Below are 12,999 nucleotides of genomic sequence, written 5' to 3' on the forward strand. Positions count from 1 at the left end.
CCAAAACTCCTGCTCTCCCTACACAGCTAATAAACAAAACATCAGTTTAGATCATTTTGTAGCACTCATTTAACAGACAGAAAAGATGTGGGTTCACACAATAAACAAAGTCCCAACTTTCAAATGAGACGCTCTCTCAGGTTGCCTGAGTAGATTCAAAGATTATTTGTAAAATGGTATTCATTGACCTTGACCTTTCCCAACTCTGCAACTCTAACTCAAAACACATCCAAGATATCTGCTCTACTTTAATTCTTTCCTCGAGTATCCCTGATTTTAACTGCTTCCACCGCTGGTGGTTATGCTGTCAGCTAGTTCACTAATGCTTTTTAGGATAGGAAATCTACCATTTTTACTGGGTCTGGCCTACACATGACTCCAAGATCCACAGCAACATAGATGATGCTTAAATGCCCTCTGAACACTACTTGGCTCAAGGGCGATTATGAACGAGCAACAGGTCCTGAAATAATAAAGAAAAGCTGTCAAGGCTCTCTAAGTTCTGAATTCCCAGCCATATCTTTGCCAACTCTTTCTTCCTTTAAAGTGTTTTAAGCGCCTACCTCCAACTAAGTGTTTGGACATTTGCCCTCACATGGCTGTGAATAATTATGCTTTCTAATACACCTCTGAAGATCTTTGAAATCCTTAACATGAAATAATTGTCCTAGGTGAATAGGCAAGATCTTCTTCCCAGGGTAGAGTGTCTAAAACTAGAGGGCATAAATTTAAGGTGAGAGGGGAACCATTTGAAAGGGACCTAAGGGGCAACTTTTTCATGCAGAGGGTGGTGTGTGAATGGAATGAGCTGCCAGAGGAAGTACAGACAGGTACAATTTCAACATTTAAAACACATTGAAGAGATATGGGCCACATTAATTTAGGAGATCTGGTCAGTATGGACAAGTTGGACCAAAGAATCTATTTCCGTGCTGTACAACTTCATGACTCTATGACATTTATAATGCATCTTTAAAAATAAATTGTTGTTATACTAATCATTTCCAACTTCTGGTCAGCATTCTTCCTCAGTCATCACTGAAAAATAGGGTCAGAGTCATAGAGTTAGAGGTTTACAGGATAGAAAAAAGGCCTTTCATTCCACTGAGCCTGTGCCGGTCAAAAACAACCACTTGATTGTTCTCATCCAATTTCTGTTTAGTTATGTTTTAAGTGGCCTTAGTGCACAAAATGCCTGTTGCACTTGCCGAATCATTGTGATTGTACTCCAAATATTTTCAACTGTCATATTATGAAAATGTGAAGTTAAAACTGAAAGTACATGAAGTTGTGCTGAACTCAAAACATTAGCTGTTTCCCTTCATATATGCTGCCAGATCTGAATTTCTTCTCACCCTGATTTTATTTATATTTAGTTACTTATATAAAAAGGCAAGGAAGTAAGGAATATGGATTGAATTCAAAGCAAACAGTCAGAAAGAAACATGGTTAGTGTGTTGAAGACTTTGCCCAAGTGAGACAGAGACTGAGTGAGTATATCTGTGAATTTGGTATGGAGGGAGAAAGAGTGCTTTAAGTGAGGTTTACTGCAACAAAGTAAAGTCTTCAAAAAGGGAGAGTTGAGCAGGATAGGTTCAAAGGCACGAATCGAGAGACTTATCTGCAGAGGGGAATGACATCATAAAACACAATGTGAGAGGGCAGGAAAAACATATTTTTAGCTTTAAAGTAAAAGCAAGATCTTGAGTTTATATTTATGTCATTTGCGTTTATTTTTCTTAAAAGCTTTTCAGTAGGATTGTATTGGAAGGGGTTAAGGAATATTGATAGCTTCGAACCATGGTGTTGTCCGTCTGGTGCCAAAGTTAACAACATCCCCTCAGGGCTAGAGAGAAACTTTGAATGATAGGGGAGGGATCTGGTTGCCATTGTCCACAATGGTACCGATGGCAGTTCTCTTCACGGTAATAATCTCATTACTAACTGACCAACAGGCAAAGTGGCATGCGGTAAATAAAATCAGTTAAATATGTGGCGTTAAATATGTGGCTGAAAGATTTATGCTGGAGGAATAGATTTCTGTTCATGTCATACTGAAGGGAAATGTTCCAGTTTTACATTTGAACTGTGCTGGGATCAATGTCCTGTTGAACCAAATATCTGAGGCCGTTGAGGGGATTTTAAACTAAATTTGGAAAAAGGGGGATTCCGAAGACATAAATAGCAAATTATAAAGCAAAAATATATTGCAGCATCACAGCTGTTTAAGTAATGATAACAAGCATGCATGATAGAAAGGGACAGAGAGTGCACAAACATTTTCAAAAACAAACAGCAAATAGGATCAATGGGGGAAAATATAGCTAAGAAGGGAGAATTAATGTACGGACTGGGAGGAAATGGCAGTGTGGTAGATTTGTTGGTACAATTAGAAATAATAGTCAGAGTCATGCAGCACAGAAACAGACCCTTCATTCCAATCAGTCCTTGCCAAACTTACGTATGACACCATGAACTGGATTAAATTATATAGAATCCATATGGTTAGAAGGAAGAAATAAGTAGGGAAAGGCAATACTGGTAGGAATGGTCCAGAGCCATCTTAACAGTAGCTAACAGAGCAGTAGCCCATGACTAACAACAAAGGCATATCCCAGTGAAGATAAAAGATTTTATATAGGAAGGTGGCAAACTGACCATAGTTAACCAAAAAAGTTAAGGATAGCATAAAATGAATGAAATAAAAATTCCATGTGCCAAAATTGGTGGTAAGACATGGGATTGGGAAAGTTATTATTTTTCTCATTGGTTTGTAAAAAACACCAAAAAAGGGAAAAAGCAAATTGAGGGCAAACTAGTTTTAAAAAAAAGACAATGAGAGCATCATTAAATACATAAAAAGGAAGAAAGTGGCCAAATAAAAATGCAGGCCTCTTAAAAAGCCATTCTGACGAAATTATAATGGGGAACTAGAAAATGACAGGGGAGTTGAATAAATACTTTGCAGTCTTCTAAGTAAATAGTATTCCAGAGGTACTAAATAATCAAGGGGACATTGGGGAGTGGCCATGTGTGTAATTCAACAACTTGTCACAGAGAAAGTTTACTAGGGACAGTAATGCAAATAAAGATAGCTAAGTCCCCTGGATCTGGTAGGTTGCATCACAGGATATTAAAAGGAAATAATATTGAAGGAAGTAGATACACTGGTAGTAATCTTTCAAAAATCCTTCAAATCTTGAAAAGACAAAAATGAGCAGAGTCAGCATGTTTTCACAAAGGGGAAACCATGCAACAAATTTAATCAAGCAGAGTCAGCAGGGTTTCATGAAGAAGGAATCGTGCATGGTAAATTTATTTAATTCTTTGAAGAGGTAACAAGCAGGATAAATAAAATGGAACCAGTAGATGTAATTTACTTGGATTTCCAAAAGGTGCGGCAAAAGGCTACTTAAGACTCTATGGAATTGAGGGTAGTGCATTAGCATAAGGGATTGGCTAAGTAATAGAAGTCAGACTTGGAGTACAGGGGAAATTTTCAGGATAGCAACCTGTAACTAGCAGTGTGCCACAAGGATCAGTGCTGGGGCCACAATTATTTATAATCAATGACTTGGATAAGAACAGTGAACGTACTCTTGCCACATTTGTGGAGGACAACAAAAATGGGAAGGCAAGTCGTGCGGAAGAAATAATGAGTCTGCAGAGGCATACAGATGGGTTAAGTAAGCAGGCAAAACTTGGTAGATGGAATATAAATGTAGAAAAATGAGGTTATGTTCCAAGCAGGAAGAAAAGAACAGCTGATTATTACTGAAATGGTTGGACTCAAAACTGAAGCAGAAGGGAGGCCCTCTTGCATAAATCTTAAAACACTCGCATACATGTTCAGCAGCTGTAGGAAACACAAATGGAATGCTCGCCTATATCCAAAGGAAAGCATTGCTAAAACTATATGAGGTCCTATGTAGAGATCACCTAGGAGAGTGAAAAAAGTTTTGGTCCCTTTTTTGAGTCAGTCCCCAAAAGGTGCAAAGATTAATCCCAGGTATGGAGAGATTTTATAATGACAGGTTCAGTAGGTTGGGATTGAACTCATTGGGAGATTAGATGAATGAGAGGAGATCTTTTTGAAACAAAGATTCTTAGCAGCCTTGATAGGTTATATGCCCAGAGGTTGGTTACCATTATGGGAGAGGCTAGGACCAGGGAGCATAAACTCAGAGTGAAAATTCACCCAGTTAGGACAGAGATAAGGAGCAATTTCTCTCAAAAGGTAGCGAATCTGAGAAATTCTTGTGTTGTTGTTATGCATATTCAAGGCTAAGACAGACAGATAGTTAAATCAGGGTTAAAAGAAAAAGGCAGGAAAGTGATGTTGGGTATTATCGCAATAGCCATGTCTCATTGAATGGTTGAGCAAACTTGGCTGAATGGTCTATTTCTGCTCCTACATCATATGAAGGTGATAAAGGGAGAAACAGGATAAGGCTGGAGAGCAATTTTACAACAAGGATAAAAATGTCAAAATCAAGATATCGCTCAACTGAGGGTCAATGTAGTTCAGTAAGCACAAATGGAGGCAGGTAAGACACACTACAAAAGAATTTAACTGTCATTACTATTTTCCATATTTACTTTTACAAAACCTGATTGACAAGCAGCTTGTTGCAAGCTTTCATTTGCTGCAACTTATCAACCCCAAAACATGCTAGCTGCCAATTAAAGACAAAGTTTGGTTTTCATGATTGGTCTGGTTAGGACTGGAGTGGAATATCTGCAGGAGTCATATCTGGTTATTCTCATTACTAATTGAGAAATATCAGTCAACTTTGGGAATACACAAAATAATTATAGACATCTACAGAAAACAAAATCACCTAGCTTTAACTTGTATAATCCTGTGATCCTATTTAAGTTTTCCAGTGTATGTGAAACACTTTGGACATTTCCAAACTATCACAACAGAATCAAGATAGCTAACTGTATATAAATATTTCAAAGAAAAAATTGGAGCAGCCTCATCTTCCGCCTAGGAACCCTCCAACCACAAGGGATGAACTCAGATTTCTCCAGTTTCCTCATTTCCCCTCCCCCCATCTTGTCTCAGTCCCAACCCTCGAACTCAGCACCACCGTCCTAACCTGCAATCTTCTTCCTGACCTCTCCGTCCCCACCCCCACTCCGGCCTATCACCCTCATCTTAACCTCCTTCCACCTATCGCATTTCCAACACCCCTTCCCCCAAGTCCCTCCTCCCTACCTTTTACCTTAGCCCACTTGGCACACACTTCTCATTCCTGAAGAAGGGCTCATGCCCGAAATGTCGATTCTCCTGCTCCTTGGATGCTGCCTGACCTGCTGCGCTTTTCCAGCAACACATTTTCAGCCCATTCCCTACCCTACATTTACTCCTGACTAACGCACCTAACACTATGGGCAATTTAGCACAGGCAATTCACCTAAACTGCACATCTTTGGATTGCAGGAGGAAACCGGAGCACTCAGAGAAAACCCACGCAGACACGGGAGAATGTGCAAACTCCACACAGACAGTCGCCTGAGGTGGGACTCGAAGCCGGGCCCCTGGCGCTGTAAAGCAACAGTGCTAGCCACTGAGCCGCTCCCTTTAAATGTCCTACATTCACAGTACAAAATTATTTCTTGAGGGGGAAGAATAGGTGAAAAAAAAAATCCAAAAGCATAGCAGAACTAGAAACAATGTGACATTGATCAACATTTCAAGTGTTATGTTGGCAGGTTTCCTGCCTCTCGACACTTATTCAGCAGGGACCAAAACAACATTCCATCACCACTGGTTTGTATTATTTTGCTTTGGTGCAGAGAAAAAACAAAGGTTAATTTTGAAACAACTCAGGTCAACAAATTCTACATTATGCACATTGAAAACCTGAATAGTTTAGTTCTAAAGAAAGTGTGTAATTTCAACATTTGGAAATTTTGATTTTAAAAAATTGAGGCAGACAGGTTTTGGTTTCAGTTCTGCAAATGTATCACTGTCTATTTTAAGTCATTTAGAAGAGTGTCCTAAATACCTAAGTTCCAAGAAAGCACATGGCTTAGTTAGTGCCCAGCCAGATACCTGTGATGTTAACTGATCAAGCCTTTAGACTATTGAGTTTATCGCATAGAAAAGATAAATGATCGGAGAACACCAGTAGTTTAGTTTGAGTCCAGTTCTGAAGAATCCAGTTCTGAAGAATCAAGTTTCTGTTTTATCCTAGCAAAAGGATCTGGTTCCCAATTCAGAACAACTTTAAGCTAGAAGGGCAGGTTAGTTTGTGAAGTGTCCAAGCTGCCAGCATAGACAAAAGTCTAGCCATCTGAACTAGAAAAGTGTCTTCAGGGCAACAAAACTGGAAAGAGGCCAAAGAAAATTAGTGTGTTAATAAAGAAATGACACTTCACAGGGATTCAATACCTATAAAGGATATTGCTGGGAAATAGTTGTTAATATAAATGGCAAAACAAATTTTCATCTTTCCAACACCTTATAGCTTGTTTTGTGTAATAAACTTGCATTCTTCAGTTAAAAACATTGACAGTCTCATTTAAATACATTCAGTGACTAACAACCACAGTAATCAACTTAAAAAAAAAGGTAAACTTATAATCTATCAAGCATGGTTTCATTCTGGAATGTGACTTATCCTGTATTACCATTAGCTGGGATTGTAAGGGCTTCCCTATAGATGTTACTACAAATTTATACAGGTGCTGGGAAACAACCTATGAGTTATTCAAAATCTGCTGTATTCAAACTTTATTTCTAAACGACAAGTGGATATCATAAATTTTCTGTTCACATGGGGCACTAAATCATGGCATTAAATGAAGCTCATGCCACTAAAATAGCACAGCCTAGCAAAAGAAACAAGAATAATTTACAGACAATGTTGTGAAACTTGAAAGGGTTCAGAAAAGATTTACAAGGATGTTGCCAGGGTTGAAGGATCTGAGCTATAGGGAGAGGCTGAACAGGCTGGGGCTGTTTTCCCTGGAGCATCGGAGGCTGAGGGGTGACCTTATAGAGGTTTACAAAATGATGAGGGGCATGGATAGGATAAATAGACAAAGTATTTTCCCTAGGGTCAGGGAGTCCAGAACTAGAGGGAATAGGTTTAAGGTGAGGGGGGAAAAGATATAAAAGAGACTAAGGGTCAACTTTTTCATGCAGAGGGTGGTACATGTATGGAATGAGCTGCCAGAGGTGGAGGCTGGTACAATTGCAACATTTAAGAGGCATTTGGATGGGTATATGAATAGGAAGGGTTTAGAGGGATATGGGCCGGGTGCTGGCAGGTGGGACTAGATTGGGTTGGGATTTCTGGTCAGCATGGACAGGTTGGACCGAAGGGTCTGTTTCCATACTGTACATCTCTATGACTCTATAAGAAACAAGGTTATAAAGTGAAAGGAGAGTAAGCATGGCCAAAGAGAGGTTTTGAGGATTTCTAAACTGAGAAGTAGAAAGACGAAGAGCTTCTAGTCAGAAAGTTTTTAAAAAAGCAGAAATAAGATCACTATTCTAACCTGGGAATTGGAATAAAACAGAGAGGAAGAGATGCAGAGGGCCACATCGAGAAGGCCATGAACCTAGTTTTGTAATCAACCTGTTCAGAAACGTTACCACACACCTCTGGAACAGATGAGACTTAAACCCAGGTCTCTCAGTCCAGAGTTAGGGACACTACCACTGCACCATAAGAGGTCCTCTCAAAATCTGACTTGCCTGCCTTTTAGATATTTTCAAGACGTTACATTACACTCCTTTGGAAGAGGTGGGACTTGGTTCAGAGTTAGGGACACCACAAGAGCCTAAGAAAGCCATGAAAACAGACAAGGTGGAGTGAAGCTGTGGTCAATTCGTAAGATGAAGATAAAACTTTTTTGTTCAGTATTGAGAAAAGTTGGGCTAATGAGTGCTTTAAATGGACAAATGAGACTTTGTGCAGGACATCAGGCTGAATTAGGAAGAATTAATGAGTGCTACACAAGCAACTAGTGAGATAGAAAATTGAGAAGTGAAGACTTGAGATAACAGAAAAGTGGATAAGGGCTTTAGCTGCTGACAAATGAGGAGCGAAAATAGCTAGCTCCTATTTAAAAGGCAGGCAATCTTAAAAACCATATTAAAAAGTCACGATGAATTATGCTCAGATCTTAGAAAAGGACAGGAAAATTCTTTGTAGGTGCTGTAAATCTATGTTTTGAATAAAAAGTTTAGAACCATTGTTATCACTTTCCACTTTGGCCTCTGAAACTCTCGAGAATTCTACTAGTTTAGTAGAGTTAGAACTGTATTAGTTCTTTACAACAGCCAATTATAAATATTTTGAAATGGAGTACAATTGTAACTTTGACTCTTTGAAAGTTGATCTCCAGTGTACATTTATCTAATCTTGCATGCAATTACTGTACTGAGATTGTAATATAATGCCCAAATGCCAGTTACGTTGTGACATATTTTAGTGGTACCATGTTTGAATTACTATAAGAAATTTGCCTATATTAATGCCCACAGATCGCTTTTATATATTTTTAAAAATCAGGTCATAACCTATTAAAAATACCAACCGGAAAGAAATTCATTGACATTCCAAGGTACAAATTTTTTTTGTAATTGTACATTAACACTCATCACGTAGATGTGTAATATCATAAAATCACAATGATTCACAGCCTCCAAAGCTGTGTAAGAATTAAGAATACATAGTGTACATTCAGAAATCAGGGCAATAAATTTATTCTAATAACCTCACATCCAACATACAATACTAATTCTGAACACGAGCATAAATTCTCAGCACAGACTAAGATTTTAGCACACCAACAATTCACTAAACTATATTATTCAACTATTTCATCGACTATATGAAGTCATCATAACAACTATGAAATTAACACATTTTCACTTCTCAAAAGTCAACTGGGCACCTTCTAGGAAAAAGTTATGAAATTTTTATTGACCTATTAACGACACCTTACTAAGGTGAACATCTATTCAAAGCAGTTTGTCAGCTATAAACGCATAAGCAGGCATGCCAACAAATATTAGAAAAGCTAACTTTCAATTAAACAGATTACCAAAGAATCAAGAGCTCTACACTCTCAACCAATTATATAATTGGACCCACAAGACATCCAATATATGCAACTGAAAATTCTGCTCAAGGCATTATTCAAAACTGGCATAGGGATCCATGTTGGCCCATGCTGACATAAACACAAATGCCCCACTGGGTTATGACCAAAGAAAATATTTGCTAAGTTTTCAGTGTAAAATTACAACCCAAATGAAAATGTATTGTAGTGACTAACAGAAACAAAATGGTTGAACAATATTTTTAATCTATGACAACGATGTTTTGTATTGTCCCCAGCTACAGTTGGAAAATAACTTTGCTCTATTACAATGGTTCTGATTGTTTATCAAAATAAAGTTACTATGTAATGCAGTAGTTATTTTGCCTTAGTATAATTACTTTAGATTTCATCTTCAACATGTTATTGAATTCAACGATCGATCTTACGAAGAAAGGTTGAACAAGTTGGGCCTGAATCCATTCGATTTCGAAGAATGATCTCATTAAATGTACAAGATTTTGAGTGGATACCAGTAAGATGTTTCCTATTGTATAGAAACTAGAAACACTGGACACAGTTTAAGACACCTCCCTTTTAAGTATAGGAGGAAAAATGTATTTTCTCTTGGAAACTTCTTAGGATGTGAAATTCTCTTGCCCAGGGGGAAAAAAAGAGAGACTCCGTCCCTGAATTGGTTTACACTGAGTTAGATAAACCTGAGACAAGCGAGTCAAGGGTAATGATAAGAAAAGCAGAGTTGAGACCATAACCAGATTAACCATGTTCTTACATCGGAAGAGAGCAGGTTCAAAAGGGCCCCATAGCTACTTGCCTTCCTAGAACCAACTGGATATATAAATTCACACGAAGCACAGTATGGTGATTATATTACTGATCCAGTAATCCAGAAGCTTGAGCAAAAACCAGGAGAATGTAAATACAGATTCATCAAATGTTGTCTGAAAATTTTAATTCAGAGGAGATGGTGGCCTACTGGTATTATCACTGGATTATTAATCCAGAGACCCAGGTAATGTTCTGGAACCTGGGTTCAAATTCTGCCATGGCAAATGGTGGAATTTAAATTAAACAACAGAAAAAAAAATCTGGAATTAACTGTCTAATGACCATGAATCCATTGTCAATTATTAGAAAATCCCATCGGGTTCATTAATGTCCTTTAGTGAAGTAACCTGCCATCCTTACCTGACCAGGCCTACATGCGACTCCAGACCCACAACAATGTGGTTAGCTCTTAACAGTCAAGAAGACTGAACAATAAGTGTTGCCCTCGCCAGTGATGCCCTCATTCCTCATCCCATGACTGAAAAAAAAATTCAGAATCTTGAAATGAGGATTAGACAATCCATTCGGTTGGATTTTTGTTGAAACCCACTTAGCTCAATATTTTGTTTAAGAAAAGAAAATCTTGCCCAGTCTGGTCTCCCAAAATGTAAGAGCCTCAAAAGTGGCCAAGCAAGCCACTCAGATATATCAATTCACTAAAAATATTCAGCAGTTCAAGGAGACATTGCACCACCACCTTCTCAAGGTAACAAAGGATGGACAAGGAATACTAAACTTACCAGCAATACCCAAATCTGAGAACATTTAAAAAAAACTTCCAAATATAGTATTCATTAACAGTAAAAGATAGATATGAAATCTGCTAATCTGCAACTTTCAATTATATACCAATGCATCTAACTACGTACTAGTCACAAAGCAACAATTATGATTTGAACAGGAACAAAAACACAGACCAATGAAAAACTTTAATTGGTTTTTGCATTTATCAGATAAACAAATCTATTACTACAAGCTGTATATTTTAAAATCAAAAATAATGTTTGTTCTACTTAATGTATCGTACGTAAAACTACTTAATATGACCAGCTCCAAGATTAGACATCTACAGCAATTGCATGATTACATCCTTTTTGTATAAACTTATTAATGGGAATGTGGGCGTTGCTGGCTTAGCCAGCATTTATCGCTCATCCCTAACTGCCCTGGAGACGGTGGCGGCGAGGTGAGGTATTTTCTTGAACCTTTGAAGTTCTTGGCCTGGCAGGACAACTAATGTGCAGTTTATAAGAGAGTTCAGGATTTTGACTCAGCAAAAGTGAAGGAAAAATAATATACTTTCTTTCAAGTCAAAATGGGTGTTTTGGCTGATCATGAACTAGCAACATTGTGGTGTCAGTTATGTTTAGACTACCTGCATAAAATATGATTGCTTTAAGCTGGTCATCAAGTTGACTTGAAACTAACAGAGCTGGTCTTGCAGAAACGATGCTTCTTACATTTGAACATGGGAAGGCTGTGACGTGACATCAAGGAAGCAACGAGTCAGGTCATCTGTGGTCACCAGAATATTCAAAAGAGAATATATAAAAGTGAAGTAGTTGTGTTTTTTTTTTAAAGTCTGTGGTGTAAAACTTGTCATTGAGCCTAACTAACTCGATTTAAAAAATAAATAGAAAACCAAAAACGACACATGTCCAACCACCGTAAAAGTGCCAGATAGGGCAATGCTGATTGCAAATTTGTATGCGCTTATTGCGCAATTATATGTACTCAATGGAAACAAATAGCAACTACAAGAGAGTGATGTTTTAGTGCTAATTCTAAAGTAAACCACAAACCTAAAACGGTGTTTTTTTCGGAGGGGAGAAGGGACTGTCAAAACGTTCCTGATTATAGAAAATATAAGGGGAGCAGCTGTTTATAGCACCTGGTTCCCTGAGAGTCGAAAGTAAGCTGCGTGATCGGACTGGGCGTATTTCACAGAACGTGAAGCCGAGATGATTTTTAAAAATGCCTACGGTGGACGCTCCAAAAGCCTGGTCCCTTTCTCCATCAGACTCCTGTCAGGGCAGCACAACACACCCACAGTCTCTCGGCACTGACACTTCGGGAAAACATGGCGATTACACTTGTCATCGTGTGTCGGCGAAGGCTGCTCCGGCTGCGGAAGCGAGCCGGGTCAAGCCCAGTCGTTCGCCTCAACCGCAAATTCTCCCCGGTGTGACATTTATTCAGTGCAGCGTTGGTGCCGAGATACTAATGACAGCGGGTTAAAGCAGCCTCGCGTCACAGCACAGCAAAAGGACTCGCTCCTCAACCTAACCTGACAGGCTTTCCTCCCACCCCACCGCGGCCAACAATGATTGATAGGGCTCCCGGCCAATCACGGTGGCGCCTTCGGATGCAGGATCTGCCAACCACCAATCGGCAGTTTAGGTGGGCGTGGCTAAAAGGGCTCTACAGCCAGTACGTTCGGTTGTCTTTGACAGCTGCTCCCCGTAAAAAGCTCGGGCGGGGGGGGGTGTGAAGGAGTAAAAAAAAACTCTTTACCTTTTCTGTAGGCACTAAGAAGAAGAAGTAACATCCATCTTTCCATCGAAGAAAGAAAAACTTTAATAAGTTAACTTCACAGAAGCAATTAATGGATACATGTAAACAGCGGCTTAACCGCGGGTCATAAAAGCCGATAGAAGGTCGAGTCGTTGGCGGTGCAGTGCTGCTCCGGCTCCGACATTTTGCTCCGGATCACGGCGACTCCCCGTTAGGGAGACCTTAACAGGAAGGGAGCATCTCTGCCGTGTATCCCTCCGCGCAACGGTCTCTCCTCACAACAAACACTCGGCTTCTCAGGTACGGGATCCTCCCCATCATTCGATTCCTAGGCTTTTTTTAATATGTTAAAAATAAACATTTTCCTTCCCCCCCCCCACCTCTTCTTCCTTCCCGGTTGCCGTTTCTGCATGCCACAACGCGTCGATTGTTGGGCTGTTCCTCTCACCCCGCCCCCAGTCGCTCTGCGTGTCATCGTTTCGCCGGGCTCTACTTTTCCGTGTTGCGGAAGGATGCGGCGGTGTGGAGCGGTCCAGCCAGAACGAGCCCCTTGTTTTTTTTGAGGCAGAG

At 39.4% G+C, this 12,999-nt stretch overlaps 1 protein-coding gene across 7 annotated transcripts in view; it reads right to left on the bottom strand.

The window, feature by feature from the left end:
• The window catches only part of rc3h2 (ring finger and CCCH-type domains 2), a 124,818-nt gene extending 112,113 nt beyond the window's left edge, over positions 1-12,705 (bottom strand). For 2 of the 7 annotated variants that reach the window (XM_043720119.2, XM_043720115.2), the window contains exon 1: positions 12,430-12,703. The gene's annotated coding sequence lies outside the window, so the exon portion shown is untranslated. Of the gene's footprint in view, positions 1-11,717; positions 12,179-12,429 lie in introns of those variants that run through there. The other 5 variants (XM_087998450.1, XM_043720118.2, XM_087998449.1 and 2 more) reach the window with 3 other exon arrangements.
• Positions 12,706-12,999: the final 294 nt, after the last annotated feature.

This window comes from Chiloscyllium plagiosum, unplaced genomic scaffold (assembly GCF_037043375.1).
Source record: "Chiloscyllium plagiosum isolate Xiang-an unplaced genomic scaffold, Cpla_swu_hap1 HiC_scaffold_21, whole genome shotgun sequence".
NCBI lineage: Eukaryota > Metazoa > Chordata > Chondrichthyes > Orectolobiformes > Hemiscylliidae > Chiloscyllium > Chiloscyllium plagiosum.